Raw genomic sequence first — 15,924 nt, forward strand, 5'->3', positions numbered from 1 at the left:
TGGTTCGCTAGATAGGAAGCAGTGTCGCCGTTCGCGGAGTTCTGTTACCATACGTGCAGTGAGTGCCCAAAAATCTCTAAGGAGGCTGGCACTCTGGGTGGTTAGAATGGCAGAGGCAACAAACGCCTTGGATTCGATCAACGCAAATAGAGAGAATGGCCTGACCGAATAGAGGACTCTAACACTCCAATATTCGCGTACGGAAACCGACGAAATGGGCGGGTGGGTCGTAAATGGGAGCAGTGTCTGAAAAATGGAGCTGGCAAGTGCCACTTTTGACTCATTCTGTTCGACGATTGCGACCACCATTCTGTCCGTCTTGTGCTTTGCTGCGGTCGCGACGCCGCATTCAGATCAATCATCCTGTTCTATTTATTACCTGTTGTCGTTTGTTGTTATCTCGTCAACGAAAGCAACAGTGGTCTTTTATGATCGAGTCTATTATTTATCTATTACATATACAGTAGAAATATGATGGAAAATGGATAGTTTTTTGACGATGCGAGTTTTTCGACTCTGTCGCATTTGGGAGATATAGCACACGAGGCTTTAGGTGAGCTTGGCCCTCCCTCTGATGGCGAATCCGCTTGAAGAAGCACGTCAACAGGTTGTTGCAACTACAAGAGCTAATGAACATAACTATTTCCCTTACGGCGCCTATCATTTGATGCACGAAGTGGAACTAGCCTTGAGGTTACAGTTGCACGATGGCTGCAACTAACCGTACTTCGAACGGTGTTTATATCATTTTCAATACACTTATATATGTGATATCGTTATTAATCATACGCGTATATTATGAACGCGGACCGTATCGTAAGACTCAACTGTTCATGTTACCTATATTCTTCGACGGGCTCTTTGTTACGATATTCTATAGTAATTATATTACTTTCGCTGCTAGATACTAGATGCTAAGTTCTTGTAGATAAAAGAACAGAACTGTATAAGGCATTATGTAAATTACCGTACAGCAAAACAGTTAAAATCAAGGACTTACCTACTCTAATCGGTGCGTCTATGTCGTTCTTCATCATTCTATTTGCCAATTTTAGAGCTTTTGTTTCTACCTGTTACCAAATAGCTCTAATCGGTGGGCGTTCGACGTCTGTACCCGCTAACTAGAACCAGCAAACACGGTAAAAGCGTCCGCCGTTAGAACGATATCTAATAGATGCTTTGCGATAACGAATCGGACGGTTACTCTTAGTTGACAAAACTTTGAAGTAAGAGCTTGCAATAATCTTCGAATTGACAACAAACACCTATCTGGCTATTACTTTACGTCCTACAGTGAAAAGTAGGGCCACAAATAAGTGTCCGTCTCGAGGTACGTCGTCCGAAACCGTTTACGTAACGGTCTAAAATTTTGAATAACTTCACAACAAGGTACCATTAGCAGGCAGGATTTGATAAACACTACGCTAATGTTTCGCTTTCGACGATTCTAAACGAATAGGGAGTATCAAAGAATAATGAATCGAGAACTAAATATGCGGCTGAATGCGAAAATTAATTGTTTTTATTATATGTAGTGATGTGGGTTATGATGATAAGAGCTTTGGGGTTTCTCCTCAAAGATTGGTAAGGAAACACTAGGCCACTAGTCTAAGACCACGAAGGACACAGCTATGTTTCAGAACCGCAAGCAAGAGAACAACTCCATGTGAACCTCGTGAGCACCAGAGCGCATGGATAATAAACTATTGGGCGGCTCATTATGAATTTCGACGAACCGTGTGTGTTGAAATGGTAATGTAATCTGAATACGAAAAGCGACGTATCATTGCTCTATCGTACTTCTACTTGTTCAAGCCCCCCAAATAGTTCCTCAATTTCAATATATGTTTTCGTTATGGCACCTCATATATGGTTACGCAACGTCGCGTGTTTGACATCATTCTTACTTCGATTTACTGTTGAATGCAAAACCCAGCCTTAAAGTAACAAATACAAGAACAGCGAATTAACGCTATAATAAGGCATGATATTTTGTTAATAATAATATTTGATTGAGTGCTTGTTCGCTTGTATCGAGGGTGCCCAAGGGAAAAACGACTGCATAACAGTTCAGCTTTTGCTCACTACAGGTATACTCTACGAGCTTTGGTTCCGCTGACTTTGTTTCGACTCCGTCACGATCACAGCCGTTTACTATCGACTAGTGTAAAATGTTATGGCTATTAAAAGCGGTTGAAGATATTTCGGTCTACAACGATACATACAGCTACGCAGAACTAGGAACACGGGTCTTGGCTATTTATAAGATCTATCAACAACTTCTCCTGCTGTCTAGCCTTTCGTCTTGACACCATCTAAATTGTCGGTCTAAGCTGACTACCTGACTCGCTTACGACTCAACGACTTTTCTGAATTTCCTTCTTTCTTACTATGATTGCCTCCCTGGTAAGAGGCAGTAGCAACACAGCCGCGTGGCGGAAGATTCGAACAAAACAGAACAACGTAGACACAACTGTGCGCGTATTCGACAGAGCACGAGCCAGCTCGACGAGGAAGGCCCGACCCTGTTCTGTGGCCTTTGGATTCAGTTTCACTTCGCACGTTCCGTTCGCTGATGACATGTGAGATTGTGTGGGGGGTTTGAGCGTTGGCTAGGTAGGACCAGGCTGGGACGATCTACGAGGAGTTCCCCAGGACGGGATGTATACGGCTCACGCTCCGCCTGCTGCTTCTGCTTTTCCGGCACCCAAGGAGCGGCTTGTCCAAAGATCATTCGTCCTATAAGCGCCCGCCGCTATCTCGACGCTAGTGCTGATGATGGCAGTGGCGGTTGTCGCTCGTCCGCTAAGCTGGCCGGCCGACCGACCGACCGACCGACCAACCAACCAACGCCTTCGTCGTCACTAGGACAGGAAGTCATCAAATTCGCTTCCTTGGGAAGCAATGGGTACAGCGGCCCGAGCACACGGCATGACTATGGCATTGCGCTCGGGGATACGGCGGGCCACCGTCGTTGTCGGCTCCCTGTCATTTTGTTGTTCGGCCGTCGTTGGGCTATTCTGTGCGACGGGGAAATCCGACAAAAGCACCGACCAAGCGCCTGAGCGATGGTGAATCGACAGTAATTTGAATAGGCGACACTGGGGACGACAAGAAAGCAAACCTTCACTGCTGCCGACGGGATTACTGTTTCTAACAGGAATCCCCTTCTATTTTACAATAGATAGCCGACTAACTTTTTTCTTCAATAGGACGAAACTACAGTTGAGCGTCTGCTTAAAACTGGGTGCATGCTGTTATAAGCGCCCCCTTTAGTGCCCTAGTGAGAGTGCTGAGGGAATCAAGCTGCCGGTCTGCTTGTGCGGAGGTCTACAAGCTTATCATAAGCGTCTGCCATGAAATAACCATCGTCGAAAATTGTCATTGGTCGGTAATATTTAAAAGATCGACCCTCTTTGAATCTCATGCACATTCATACCTTGAAGATTATTATTATTGTTCACTTATTTACATATATATATATATATATATATATATATATATATATATACATATTATACGCCTACTGTTGTTTTGTTGGTACCAGCATCGATGTTGGCAGTCGATCGAAAGCTGGTGTTTTCGAAATGTCTAAGGTAATTTACGATAACGTGTCGCTAAAAAAATAAGCTATCGTGACCAATGTGCTGATGAAACGATTCATCATCAGCGTATTCTGCTTAGTCCCAAGTCAATACCTGTCACAACGTATAACAGCCATACTATTGTCCATCTTAGCTGAAACCATATACCACTATGTTAAGAATGATTAGAAAATTGCCGGAATTAGAACAATCAAAATGGGGGCACCCCTTAAACAGTTTAGAAGTTTGCGATCCGCCTTAGCACTTGATATACCGATACGGAACCACGACAAAATAAACAGCTAAACCCAGTATAACTAGATCTATCCGAGCAATTGCATATGATGAAAGGGGAGTTATGCGACCGTTCTCTCTTGTTTTCTAATTGTTTCAGGCTTAGGTCCTTCCTTGGATATATTCTATCATCGCTAACGTGCCTGTTTGCTCTGAATTCTAGGCGAAGGATCAGTCTCGTTGCATAAACTTTGTGCATGGACAGTCCGTATTTGACGGAACACTGTTCTGTGCAAACACAACACGCGACCCCCGCGATCCGTTTCTCACGTTCGTTCTCTGTCTCATTCACCGACACCAACAAGCTGTGCCTTTGGTTGGTTCACTCAGCGTCGGTCGGCCTACATGCAAACATCTCCGTGTGTTGTAAGCCCGACACCATATATTATTCGCCATATAAGCTTCGGTCTCTACCCGCTGCGTACTGCCTACTGGGTATTTTAATTTATGAACCATGGTAGAAATGCGTGCATGCAGTTATGCCTTGAGATGGACTCAGGATTGATGCCACGCATGACCCACGGATATCAAGTATTTAAACTTGGACACAACTGCCGCATCCGTTGCAGTTATTAAACATCCGAACACCTTTCCGCACATAGAGGCAGAAAGAAGAAGAGAAAGCAAGCTTACTGAAGCACATAGTATTGACGATTTTAAGCGAAAGACAAGTTCTCCTTCTGATCGATCAAAATTATCATAGAGATATGCCATGGCAAAGTTATATATCCGGATAGGTCCTGATACATCTTTGAAGGCCTCTCATCTATACAGGAAACATAATCTCACGATATCTGTATGGAAGCAGGCTGAGAGCCTGCTTGAAAAGAACTGCATGTAAACAGTTTCCGAGCATTTAGTGAGCAGAAACTATACGTCGTATATACATAGGTTCTAACTTACTGTTCATATCACTTTTTCCGCCATTAATCGGAGCACAGTGGCGTAAGAAATCCAGCTGTTACGGTTCTAACGTTCGGGCTCCCCACGTTCGTTCGACGTTTTAACCATTTCTCTCTTTCCTCAGCTCTCGTCCAGAGCCCTTTATATCCAGATGTTTGGGTGACGAAGCTTTCTTTCGACACTGGCTCCAGCAGCAGCAGCAGCAACGATGCTTGCACAGTACTCTGCAACCCTACATAACTTTTGCAGGACTGTCCCTCTACTGCCTTGTTTCTTACTCTAAAATTAGCATTTCAAAAAAGCGTGCCATGTCGCCACCTAGCTCTATCTCGAAGAACATAGGCAGGAAAAACATAGGAGAAACATAGGAGTTGAGGTTTGCGCGAGTCAAGGGCTCAGCGCGGGTTCAGGGTAACTGAGGGAAAGATGGAGCAAACAAATAAGAGAAAAGCGTGCTATTTAGAAGAAAAGCGAACGCAGAGGATGAAGAGTTCTTCTTTTCCTTTGTTCACAACATATTGCCCCAAGAGATTTGCGGCGTAAACCATCCTGTGCTCCTAGCGTGTTATTGTTGCGGGTATGGGGACTAGGTATGTCTACAAAGAAGGAGAGAAAAATAGGACTTTACAACGTTACGGAACGGTGCACGCCAGCGCTACCGATGCTCTACTTAGACAAGTGAGTTGTAGCAGCCAATAGTTATGGTCGGTAAGGGTCAATGCAAAAACCTACACTGCGTTACGGTTGATGCAATTGTTAGCTGAGTTGCTGGGCGAAAGGCTGGCAGATGGCCTGTATTGTAAGTTTGAAACTTCGCAGCACAACAAAGAAACTAGCGCAAGGGAAGACAGACCTCCGATTGGATATATTGCAGCAACTCGAAGAGAATAAGCGTCGAAAACGAAAACATAAGGCTGAGTACACAAAAAGAATGCGGCAAAGTAAAGTATACGCACTAAAGATAGACCTGTCTACGAGAAAGAAAAAGTATAAGCCGCATTGGGGAGCCAGCACATGCTATTTGCTGGCAGCCTATTTGGGCAAGAAGTCTAAACAGGACGTCTTCTTACAAATAAGACAATTTGTCGAGTAGGAGTAGGTTCATCGGCACTGACCGGATGACCACGGACATACGACCCAGTGCCATGAAACTGGAAGGCTTCGCGACTTCTGCACCTTAGTCTCTTCTTGCATCTATCTGCAAGTATATGGGCGGGCTAGCCCATGTTAACGATAGCGAGCAACCGAATCTAAAGCACATCGACCCCACGTTGATACTCGAAGGGGACAAGGGCCGATGTCGAGGACAGCAGTCGCACAGACAGACATGTTCCTTCTACATAGAAAACGTGGATTGACTGACAGTCGCGCAAATGGAGGCAACAACCTCCGTCTATTGGGAGGAATCGGGGGAGCACTATACCGCCTTCAAGGCACGCTACCCATGTCTCCAGTTCTGAATCTAACCCATCTCCCGCTCAAGGCTTGCATGGCTGCCACCTAGCAACAACTTAAGTTAGTCCGCTTCCACTTTGTCCTTAAAAACGGTGCCGCCTTTCGTTGGATCTGACGCTGGCGGTTACCGCCACCTTCCACTGCGCCTCTCAAAAACAGAAACGTCGTGACAGCTAATATTGCCATTCAACAATAGAAGAGGACGACGACGATGAAGGGGATAGGATAGCAAAGGGGCCTCCTTTTGTTCTTGTTCTTCTTTTCCGTCCTCTTTGCTTCTTTAAGGGGAGAACGGCCCAAGACGAGAAAACCAGGAGGGTCGAATTGGCATATCGACGGAACAGAGACCTGAAAGAAGAAAGCGGCGCCAAAAGAGATAGACCGAACCGAAAAGGTCGAATCACAGGAGAGTACATTTCAGAAAATTCATTTCGACAACTTCTGCGCTCGGACCAGGCAGACCAGTCGACGGCCCGGAACCCGCCTCGCTACCAGTGAAGTCTCGCCTCCAGGCTTTTTTTGCTCGTCGCTTCCATACTACGGCCGCATTGCTTCTGCAGGACTGCCAATTTTGTCCGAAAAGGTCGAGTCGGCTCGTCTGTCCAACCTGACCCTACCTATCGAGTAGGGCGAGTTCACTCGACAGCATACCCTGCGTGAGGATCAGACCAGATAGAAGCAAAACGCAACAGGATGCCAATATCGAACGCATGATACAGCAAGGCGCATCTGAACATGTCGAGCCTCAAAAAAAGGGAAGATCGAAAGCCTGAGGGTCTGAGGACCCGTGCTCTTATAGGGAGAGGGGTGGTAAGAAACGTTGATCCCAGCAAGCCCACCCTGATTTTTTACTTTGTTAACACCCAGTGTATGTACAGGTAGAATATGAGTCGCGAACGTAGATCAGAGAAATAACTATTATATGGAAGAAGTATATATAAGAGACTTAAGATACCTTAAAATTGGCTGACAGTTTGAAATGTTTTCAAGATTATTATATTATAATCATTCCAAGATTATGTACCCCCCCCCCCCCGCCCTTGTTAAAATTCGTAGTAGCAATTATATATTTAAGGGGGGTGTGTCTTGCTTACTAACCTTCACCGATTTATATTTATCTTGTCGGAGGGTGCCAATTGGGGCTGTAACGAGGGCATCCAACGTGCAATATAAGCAACTTGAAGCATGTGGTGCCTTTGACGCAATATAATATTTGATAGGAATTGGTGCCGCAGAATTTCATAATGTTTCAGTAGACGTTGCGTTCATCCTAAATACACCATCAATTTATAGATACGTGAAACAAAATCCTCCTAGCTTACCATTGTATGGATCCAACTGTTTATTAAATTCAAGGCCTCACTTGTCGCATTTTTACGACAGAGGTATCTAAGATTAACAATCTTAGATACCTCTGTCGAGGTATAATATTTATACAGCACGTAATTAGAAATCTCTTCTGATAACCTGGGAAAATTATGAACATCAGCCCTTTTTGAGTCAGAGCCTCCACTACGATACCACGAGCCTTCGAAAATATGTACAGCTGCCAGGAATTGCAGTTCATACAATGCTAAATAAGTGCAGTAAACAGCAAAGGCGTGAATCCGGAAAAGTGGCTGATCCGACAACCAATTTTATATTCTACATTTTTCAAAGCTGCGATATGAAATAGGTTGATGTACGTACGTATATTTACAGCAAAGCTCTAAAACAAAGTGCGCTAACAAGCAAAGCTTCCGTTGTTCCAGTTGTATAGCTGCTGATTCGATGGGGTGATTGCCACCTAAAATAATGATACAATTTGATAAAAGATGTACATTTTAGTGGCAGTATTTAGAAGAACAAGAAGAAATTACTGTTGGTAAATGTGTCACGTTTTAAACGTTGAAAGCACTGTCGTCTTTTTCAGTAGGTGATCCCGTATTATTATTGATTGGTACTTTATACTGTTGAGCTGAGGGACCTTAGCTGATAGATTTCAATATTTTTATTCCAGCAGCTAAAACTGATACCGGCTTCACTAAATAACATACAGCACCTCCAACGGTTACCTTGAAGTTTCTTTTATTTGGACGGGTCTCAGGCTTTCACAGTATCCAGTGCACTAGACTGAGAAAGTTATGTACGTTCATTCGCCATCGGCTTTGCCACCGCTAGCGTTTCTACAGTCACGAGCTAGGCATAGACTGTGGCGTTGATGTAGCGCCTTGTAATAAATAGCAGGAATAAATTCAAATCAACTACAACTACTCGTTCACTTTCCTGTTCTTTCCGTCGCAATCCACGTATAGAGTCGACTCTAGTCGCCTCTTTTGCCTTTGCCTTCATTCGCCAGCTAGATTTAAATGGTGTTGTCTGCTCTTGTGCCTTTCTCATTCCTTTGATGCCACTTGCGCCGGCCTCTTTGCAAAATTCGCTCCCACGGATGCTCGCCCCCGAGTCTACTAAGTAGGACCAACTCGCAGTCCGAAAGGGCCTGCAAACATACAACACTGTACAAGAGGACTAGGAGTAGGGCATATATAGGCTTATTTTCTCTGCTGTGACCTTTTTCATGGCTACACCATGCTTTCTGGATCCTGTTCTACGACAATTTTGACGGGCTTGGCCTGTCCTTTTTCTTCCAGCGTGTACACCATCTCTGCACGAGAGTGCATATATTGGCCGAATTCTGCCGCGCATAGAAGAGCATATTCCCTCGGCTGGCGCGACAAGTGTAAGCGCATGACCGTTCAGCTGTTCAACCGTCGTTGCAGCGAGCGCCTTCTTCTCCAGCGCTACTACTTAGGTTGCTCCCACACTAAAAAGTACGTTCCCAGCTTCGATCTTGACTCTTGGTCTGAGACCTCCTATGCCTCTCCGTAGTCCTGGACGACCGCTTGCACCATCTTGGTTCCAACGGTTTCGATCCCGTCCAGGAGCAAGCCAACAGTAAAGTATTGCCGCAAGCCAGCAACTACTCCGAGGAACGAAACAAGCCAGTCAGCTTTTTTTTCGTAGTCAGGGGAATATGTATTTCGAAACTGAAAGCGAGTCTCTTGCGAACATTGGCTTGACGCCCCCTCAAACTCTCTTTAGGCGCCTTCATTTTCCTTCTTACAAGATGACTGTTATAAAAAAAAAAAAGGGGACGTCCACCCGCTGAATTTTCTTCTCAACGCCGCCTACAGCAGTCTGCGCATATCCGTCCAAGCAACAATAGCAGCATTCAAATTATATTTAGCTTTGGTACAGTTGCGCTACTTTAAAACACGAGGTCCTCAGTGGCAGGACGGGTTTTTGTTCGGGCCTTAAATATGTTTTACAGCGAAAGGATATGGGACAGAAATCCAGATACAGATTTACTGTACCATACAAAGCCTTCTGCGATGATTAGCAGTGAGATTCGATTAGAGGCCAGCTAACTCCGGACTTGAGTGATGTTCTGAAAAAACCAATTGGTGAAAGATAAATTGGTTAAATATTATAATTTTCTAAGGTTTTCCAAAGCCTCTCTACGAGCCTTCTGCGACGGTTCTGATCTTCTCAGTGCTCACATATAACTTACCCATTTAGTTTCTAACTATATTTGTCTATAAACGCATATCAGTAGTAAGAACAATGAAAGCAGGATACGTAAGAGCTGAGACGTCTACGGTGAGTCTTACGTAGTTACTGGTCAGACGCTACCCACAAGGTTGGCCTAAGCTGAGGGCGATCTCTGTGCTGCTAATGTGGGCTTAATGCGGTTTCTTTCGCGGTAGAGAAGCTAGCAGGTAATTCGGAACGTCTTCTGGAGGAATAGGATTTTCCTATGCTAGCGCAGCTGAAGTTATTCAAGCCAAAGGCTTCAGGCTTTCGCTTGTAGGAATGGCCTAGCGGTTAGGACGGTCGTTCATCAGACGAGCTGAATGACCTAATCCTCTAAATTATTTCAAGGTTAAAGCTGTCCTCTTCCTTCCTCTTGAATTTATTAGCAAAATGATTCTCTAGATCTTGTAGCAGATGGCAGATTTCATTGAAGAAAGTTAAAATTGAATGGGTAAGACTGTTCGAATTAGTTATCTTTGCCGACGCAAACTGATCAACTGTAATAATCAAACAAAACATTGAATACGCTACGCCACGCTGCTAGTCTTAGTTCTCGTGCTTAAGTTGCATCATGGGAAATGTCTTTCCCTCTTTGTAGATGAACGCTGTCTGATCCAATCAATAATGATAGAGTTATGGTTTGATAACTTTTACTGCCTAGCTCAGTACGTGTGATACGTATATTTTTAAGAATCGTCTGATTGTGCATGATCGTTTTCTGATCAATATTGACTCTTCAAAAAAATCTGTGTTAAACAGAGCCTTAAGATCAGTGAATAGATATAAATAGGGCAGAGATATTAGCTGATGGCTTGGCAAGCTGAACATTTCAGTGCTTTAGAACTAAAAGACGCGTAATAGAAGAGTTCGAGTACCACCCTTGCCGCATCTGTTGCTCTTATATGCTTTAGCTAATAAAACTGAAAAATACAGATACCATAGGGGGTACCATAACCAAATTGTTGGTTTCATCAATGAATGGTTAGTAGCGTAGTTCATATATTTATTTTAATTGTAAAAACACGTACAATTGAATAAAGGACGGATATACATATACCTGTTGGTTTCACAGAATAGCCTCACGTTAATCTTACAGACATGCGTAACAACGTAGAAGCGACTTCTACTTCGAGAACTGAAGCGAACTCTACTTCGAGAAGATCTGTCAGTAGACAAAAGCAACAGGGTAAATGAACACCTCTCCAGTTATATTTATGAATGACAAATGAGGTTTAGACACGTATTTCCAATATTTTTTGTACAACAAAACCCCTGTATTATTTGTTGTAGGTCGTACTTCGTAAATTATAATGTCCCGCTCATTTCTTTGTGTAAACATGCGTAAATATCGTTAATGGTTTGTTCCATCGCCGCTCTGGTTCCAGGGCGACCCACTACCCAGTGATAGGGGACGCAGTTTAATAGTGATGAAGATTTATACCTAACCCATATGGGCAAGTAATCAAGAGCTTAAGACAAACTCAGTCCTCATTTGTATTTAGTAACTCCAGCTTACAACTCATGACTGGACGCTCTCTACATGATCTGAAAACATCGTAACGTATGACGGAATTTACAGATTATATTGCCGCGCAGCGGACTTTTCCTAAAGGCATCTACCTTTTTGGACGGTTCGCCATTATAACCTACCTATCTATCTAAATCGAATTCTGCTCATTGTGGCACCAAGAGGTTTTCTTGTAATTGACTCACATAATTATCTGGACGATAGGATTTCCGAACGGTGAAACCGAAAACAAGATTGTGTATAACGGCAAGCTCATGATCGACACCATATGACCTCCCTTGCTACAACCTATCGCTTTACTCATCAACTTCCACATATCTAGATCATCCAGAGAGACCTTTTATGCTTGGCTTATTTTATGAAGTGTCATAATTTATGGCAACACGAATTTCTCTGGTGTGTCAAACGTTTCTGTCAGTACCGGCTGACGGCGTCTCAGAAAAACCGAATGAACAGTTAACGGATCGTTCTACAAATCTTTATTTTTATCTATGCATATGACGTTGTGGTTACTGCCGACATGGATCAATCAGGTTCCAATACGTAGCTAATAACAGTAATGCGTAACCAGGATCAGCTACAGAATCTCCACGCTTCGCTAACACTTGAGGGCACTTGTATGCGTGCGGGATATTCCATCACTTAAAATAACTCTGGGCCAATTAGATAAGTAATACAAGTAAACAACCTCAGTAAAAGTTCCAGGACAGATACACTAAATGCAATGCCGGGTGATTACGTAAATACGTACAGAAGTAGAACTGAAGTCGCTGTGAGCATCTCTAATATCATTGCGTCTCTGATTGCAGTCGCTAGACCGACGACGCATCGGTACGTGATCTACATGCCACGCATAGACATATGCCCCTGCCCATCAGATACATTGGGCTATACGATACTGCCGACAGGCGGGAATTGAGACCAGCTTCGGTTGTACTCGGTGTACTTGACTGTATAAAGTCGGATTCACTGAGAAACAGTCGCCTCGTTTGGCGTCTTGCCACCATCAAGAAGGCAGTTTTTGACCGTATGCGTTTAGTATAGACAGGGCTCATATAGTCTATGCAATTCAACTTGTGCCCCGTTAAAGTTTTGATAAACCGCTGGAGCGTCTTCTCTCGACTCAGCATCGCTTCCACTCTGGCCGTGTTTTAGCATATGTCGATATATTTTCAATATAATGCATATCTATCTACATCGACGTACGATATGTCCACATATATACAGATTTTGCAGATGTCGTCGTGGAGCAGGTCAGATAGTTGTCCAATTATTGTTACACCGAGATCACAATAAATAATAATAGGGCAAATATCTTCGCTTAAATAGACCTTAGTAAAGGCAAATATTGGTGACTGCCCAACAGACGTTTTCGTATATACTGCTCCGCTCGTGAAGCAATCGTTTTGGCTAACCGGTTGAACTCGTTTCATACGGCTAGTAACTCGTATTTATCGCGGGCTTCCTGAACATTATGATCATTTCCATGCTTCTGTTTACCAATTTTTAGGCAAATTTCGTAGTAACCTTTTTCGAGCAAAAGGCGTCTTTGTTTTCCACAAAACAGCTTAATTAGGAATCATCTATAAGCAGGCATATGTTCCCGTTGCTGCTTTCCCTAGTAAAATATCCATCCGCTACGTTGGAAGGGTTGCCGAACGATAACAATGATGATTACAATACATGTAAGACTGCCCCTTTTCCTTGAATGGAATGCCATTCACTCGAGGAATCTAGGTCCCCTGAAAATCAAATAATAGGCTGTCTATATGTTTTCTATATGTTCTATATATTTTAGTGAAGTTTTCCAAACAAAACCGTTTGCTCCGAGCTGCAATGGTTAAAACCACTTCCAAAGATTAGGTACATTATAGAGTGCATGAGAGAGTACGCCAACGCTCGTTTCAAACATGTATGCAAAACGATACGCATCAAGTAGGCCATCATCTTTTATACTCAGAAGAGGGTAAAAGTCGTCCTAGCTGTGACTCACTAAAAACCTTGAACACCGCACTTTAATCATAGATTACTCTAATTGTTTTCGTACTGATTTGGTGACGTTGTGTCCATTCTGCGCTCAGTTTCCGTGGAACAATTGGCTTTGTAACAGCTAGAATATCAGGGCCAACTGGGAAGTGCTGGCTCGACAAACACAATCGTCTCTGAGGGGCAACATTATCTGTGTAAAGTTAGGGTACAAGATAGAAAACGCCCTTCACTCTGTCACCACAATTAAATGATCCTTAGCAGTGAGACACAAATGAATTTATGGTTCTGTACGTCAATAGCTAACAGTAAGGTTCCTGGGAATGCGACAATGGCCGAAACTAGGGCAGTTGTTATTCAGAGTCCTCGAAGTGCATTCGCGGACTCATCTCGATCACGCATAGAAATAGCAGCAGGATGGTTTCAACCAAATTTCTTTTCTTTGTTCTGTTTCACAGAAACAGACTTTTTTTTACCGTGCTTTATTGTGGAGTCGGACTCTACCATCTACGATGCATGAACCACTTAGTGTCCTTTGTTAGACGCACAACTCGATGTGTCGCCTACCGGCGTCTTGGTCGAGAAATGAATCGTTTTGTACCCACACAGAAGTGAAGAGCCTGTGTCTTTTTCGTTTCGCCTTCTCCCCTTTCTCTCTCTCTCTCTCTCTCTCTCTCGCAGCGATTTTAGGCAGTCGAGTTGAGTCGCAAAGCGTTTGTTCACTCTGTGACTCACTCAGTGTTTGCGCGTGTGCTTGGACTCGCATAGGAATTGGAGGCTAGGAATACTAGCAGCGGTAACGTCAGCCGACGAATGAGCTTCCTGTGAGAACACCGCAGTCCGTATGTAGCACGCAGTGTGTCGTGCAGCGGTGCGTGGAAAAGATATAGTGGGCGATATGGGAGTGCACCAGTAAGCTGGTTGGTTGGGGCGGGTCGGTGTCGCGAAGTGGGAACGAAAAAGACGAGGCAAAAAGACTAGCCCCACTACAGCACCAAGAGTGGCAGCAATGAACTCAGCAACGGCGGTGGCGGTGAAGGGATCACTCTCAGCTAGTTTACAGTGGCATCAGTGTCGTAGTTGGCGGCTTAGTTCGGTTTACCAAAGTGAAGGTCGAATGCCACCAGATCTGCCAAGGAACCGGCCACGTTTGGCAATGGCATTGCACTTTCATGGGCTCAGAAGAAATGCCGTGGGCGTTCGGGTCCTGCTCACGCCTCATTGGAGAGCTTTCTCGCAACGAGGGCTGCAACGAGGTTAGCAACGCCTGGCTCCACGTGGTTCTTGCTATTCGTCGCCAGCGATAACGCACGCAACAGCGGCAGTACTTCTTCGGCTCGCTTGCTTGAAGAAGATCTCCGCATCGGGAGGGTGTGCTTGCGCTTTCGATACGTCCCACTCTTTACTCTGATGTCTTATGTACTTCCACTCTCACGCACATGAACTCACTCATACACATACATAGATGGATTCACAATCGGGTAGACACAGACACTTCCCCAGTGCGTCTCTAACGCACAACAGATCACAATGGCATAATGGGCTGGTAGCATTACGTGTACAAACCACGCCATCCACTATCCAGTCCATACACGGTCAATCCATACACAGTAGGTGCGCCGGCTGCTACACTCATCAACATTTACACTTCCAACAACGCCACCATCAGCGGCACTCTTGAGTAGGGAAAAGATCTTACCATCAATGGCTCGTGGAAGGCTCTTTTTCCTGCTGCTGTTGGTGGGTCATGGGAAATGAACTCAACGGCGGGGTACGTAAGTGCACTCACTTTCTGCGTTCGCAAGGAAAAGCACCAAGGGACCAGCCGGTCAACGCGGCAAGAAGCAAGCGGCTAAAATGGTTGGGAGCGAACGCATTTCACCTTCGTGAACAGAACACCTAGCACTCTCGTTCAATTTTTTTGACCATCTGAGCCCGTTCGCACACTGATGCAGCTAGTGACATCAATACGACTGCCTTTCCTTTATCGGTTTGTCGCGAGTGCTACGCCAAATGTAGAAAGCCGTTGAAGGGCAAAGCCAATCTCCGGTTCATACGCACAAATCATAGGGACCCGAAGAGGCGCATGCTCGATGAGAGCTACTTTAAACTCCTTGTCTCAACGACGCATACACGATACGGAAGATGCATAATGACAAACAGGAAACCGTAAAGGTTATCATTAATTGCCTGAGTAACGATCTGCTCTAAAGCTATTCAGTACAGTTCGAACAGAACACAAGCAGTACGAAGCCGAAGCACAGAAGTGTTTCAAGATTTTTGTATAAAATATATGCAAATACCTCAAAATGTTTTATACCCGGTTGCTGCAAAACATTACTCTACAGTGAACTAGTTTGCGGCGCGTGCATGTGCACATACATACCCTCGTCCGTTTATCTGCGCACAATGGCGTATATGCTAAACCATTCCTGCCAAGGAGATGGCAAAACGGTAGCAGAGTCAGTGGCAGGATTGAGGATAGGCTACCCTTGCCCTTTCTACCTATCCCTTCAAACGTTCCTGTGTTTCAGCTTCTCGGTAGCCCATAATCCCCGCGGAAAAGGGCAGGTCTCGGCCAAAATTCTCGATCTACCTGGA

At 44.5% G+C, this 15,924-nt stretch overlaps 2 long non-coding RNA genes across 3 annotated transcripts in view; one reads left to right on the top strand and one right to left on the bottom strand.

Annotated features, from left to right (window-relative positions):
• The window catches only part of LOC147756111 (uncharacterized), a 30,994-nt gene extending 15,070 nt beyond the window's left edge, over positions 1-15,924 (bottom strand). The window contains exons 1-3 of one of the 2 annotated variants that reach the window (XR_015326189.1): positions 8,291-15,881; positions 7,926-8,022; positions 1,001-1,121 (exon numbers count right to left, since the gene is read on the bottom strand). This is a non-coding gene — a long non-coding RNA (uncharacterized LOC147756111). Of the gene's footprint in view, positions 1-1,000; positions 1,122-7,925 lie in introns of both variants that reach the window. The other variant, XR_015326190.1, reaches the window with a different exon arrangement.
• Positions 1,191-2,304, top strand: LOC111249868 (uncharacterized). Its single transcript, XR_002673112.2, has 3 exons — positions 1,191-1,330; positions 1,630-1,752; positions 2,091-2,304. It is a non-coding gene; the product is annotated as an uncharacterized LOC111249868 (long non-coding RNA).

The sequence above is a fragment of the Varroa destructor genome, unplaced genomic scaffold (genome assembly GCF_002443255.2).
Source record: "Varroa destructor unplaced genomic scaffold, Vdes_3.0 BEIS01000004.1, whole genome shotgun sequence".
Taxonomy (NCBI): Eukaryota; Metazoa; Arthropoda; class Arachnida; order Mesostigmata; family Varroidae; genus Varroa; species Varroa destructor.